Source organism: Macadamia integrifolia, chromosome 9 (assembly GCF_013358625.1).
Source record: "Macadamia integrifolia cultivar HAES 741 chromosome 9, SCU_Mint_v3, whole genome shotgun sequence".
Taxonomy (NCBI): domain Eukaryota; kingdom Viridiplantae; phylum Streptophyta; class Magnoliopsida; order Proteales; family Proteaceae; genus Macadamia; species Macadamia integrifolia.
In genome coordinates, this window is record NC_056565.1 from 36041790 (window position 1) to 36044865 (window position 3076).

Genomic DNA, 3076 nt, shown 5'->3' on the forward strand with positions numbered 1-3076 from the left:
GGTGAATGTTCACAAAACCCAACTTTGCTTACCTCTAACTGTAGATCTAGAGTTGAAGATCACTCTCCCGGCGCCGGAATGGGAAGATCAAGCTTCGGCGCCGCTGAAATCCTTCTTTTCTTCCTCTTCCTTCTCTTCCCTTCTTCTTCCCTTTCTTTTCTCTCTCCTCTTTACTATCCTCACCAACGTACGGGTGACATAAATGGAAAGAAAAGAAAAACATAAAGCTATATATATAATTCCTAATTAAGTGAATAGTGCACATGGATGGGTCACTCAGGTGGGTGGGTGCACCCACCTGTCCTACCCACCTGAGGGCCAAAACTTAGGATTTTGACAGAGTTCGGGCCTCGGCGCGAACCCCACCCCTGGCATACGATGTAGCATACGTATATACCTTAAAATATGGCTATAATACCTGCTTTATCCGTACATGGCCTTATGGTAGGTGCATGAACACGGCTTGGGCACTCCCGTCTCTTCTGGCACTGGCTCGGACTTGTCGGGCCAGCCGGTGTTTAAGGTCACCCGTGCCATCATAGCCCATAAGGAACCCGCTCTAACTTCCTCTGGCTCGGTTCCTGCATAGTTAAACCGGTTCAACCGCTTAATCAGACCGGGTTCAAGAAGCGGGGTATTACACATATAATTATATGGACATAATTAAGGACATGTATGAAGGAGTGATATGATGAGTATCAAAGCGATAGAGGGCCAAACTAGTAAATTCCAATTACAACTTAGTTACACTAAAGATCATCTCTAAGCCCTTAATTGTTTGCGCTCATCATGGATGATTAACTAGGAAAATCTAGATCAGGCCCAATGGTGTATGTTATTCGCTGGTGATATTGTTTTGATAGATGATACAGTGAAAGGAATTAATTAATCTGGAGTTATGGAGATCAAGCTTGGAATCAAGAGGTTTCTAGGAGAGGTATTGACATGTTGAAAGTTGAGAAGCGGGAGCTACCACAAAGTGATTGTTTTAGATATCTGGGGTCAATCATTAGCAAAAAGGGTGATATAAAATATGATGTTTCCCACAGAATTAGAGTGGGATGGATAAAGTTTTTTTTTTTTTTTTTCAAAGCTAAATCAGCTAAAAATAAAAGCAATCTCTAATATGTTTACGGAGATCAACTGCTACAAATTTGGTTTATTCAAAAGATTATCACTAAAGGTTCAAGGATTGTTTGTTTTTCCAGCTTGAACGAAGCCCTCTACATCATAGACCTTAACAATGTTCCTCTAGCACCAGAATCCAAGCCTACATCTTGTTATGACAATAATGTAGTATTTATCGTTTACAAAGTTTGACTTACAATAACAACACTTGAATCTGAGTTCTCCATGTTTAGAGACATGCTTAGTGAAAGCATTTGGTGTCTTTGAAACATCGAGAAACTCAAGATACATGATGCCTACGTCTCCATGTAGGGGTGTCAACCAGTAAGGCCAGTTTGATTTCTATCGAGCATAATTGGGCTCTGCACCGTGTCCACCCATTTAACTAATCGGGCTTAGTTAGTGAGGGCATGGTACACTTTATATTCGGTCGGTCGGTCTCGGGCTATAATCAGGCTACTAAAATCAAGCCTTAATTAGGTTTTAGTCGGGCCTTAATCGGGCCACAGACATGTTTAATGTTAAACGGGCGTAACCGGTTTTTAAATGGGCCTTCTTTAAAATGACTAAGCAACGACACCGTGACGGACGATGTTTGAAACCCCAGAGTGAAGTGGGTGGGCTAGCGATGGATTCGAGTGGCAGTGTTGTGCTCACTTGGATGGAGTCCATAACCCTCTCTCTCAAGTCTCGACTCTCGACGCCACCAATAGGTGCAGATACACCCAGAGAACAACCCCGGACGATGGGAGAGGACTTAACAGGAGGCGGTGGCAAGAGATCAAGATTGGGTCCAGAGAGGTTTAGTTTGGAATCGCTTAACTTGAACACCTCAATTTCGTTTAGATGGCAGGGGATGAAATTGAAACCACACATCGAAGGTGAAGCAGAAAAGAAAAAGATGTAGAAGAGAATCCAATACCATTCCAGAATTGATGTAGTTAGTCGATCTTTTCATTTAAGCAATGTCGATTTTATATAGATGCAAAAACAGTAAAATCAAGGAACAGGGTAATGAAAATGGAAGATCCAAGTAAAAACGTACCTAGAAAGGCAACACTAACCAAGTTTCACTTTTCCCCTTGCAGATAGTGAAGAAATGCTTGGCAACAATGGAGAAACACATCCGCGGCGCTGCTAGCGCAATAACAATCGGCCAAATTGATACGAAGAGTGCTTGGAGTTGGTGACAATGGTGAAACACAACCACCAATAGCAGTCGACTGTCGACCAAATAAAAATGAAGATTGCTTGGCTTTGGCGACTGGTGAATCGGTGACAATGGAGAAACACAGCAGCGGGCGCGGCGCAATGTCAAATGAAGAGGAAGGTTGAAGAAGGAGACCGACAATGGACTAGGGTTTTGCCTTTTTGCCTTTTGGTTTCTTTGTTTATTTTTTATTTTTAACTCTTTCATATGGGGGTAAAATAGGTATCCTACAACTGGGTCAGGCCAGGCCGGTGCAAAATAGACCGGTCTCGGTCGGGTATTAATTGGTCGATCTCGGTCGGGCGCCCGACGGTCCAAGTATTAGGACTGAGACCGACTGTTTGTAAACGGGCTAGGCTCAAGCCCGACACATTTAATAAACGGGCTGGGCCGGGCCTGTCTATAAATGGTCGATTCTGATCGGTTCCGTCGGGTCGGGCCACGAATTGACACCCCTATCTCCATGTGCTCTGCGGATATGATCTTGAAGTCCATCCAGAATTCTAAAACTTGCTAAACTATGGTGTCAGAAAGGCCTGCATGCCTTTTCTCGTCAATCCTTGATTTTCAACCCTTACTCATATTTTTCCAATTCTCCTTGAGTCTCATTGATGTGAAATTTGGGTCTGACGAGACTGAGATAAAGGTATATGTAGTAATTTTTCCTTCGCAAGAGGAGAGGGTGAGGGGCGAGATTGAGGGGTGGGATGGATGAAGTGGAGAGGTGCATCGAGAGTA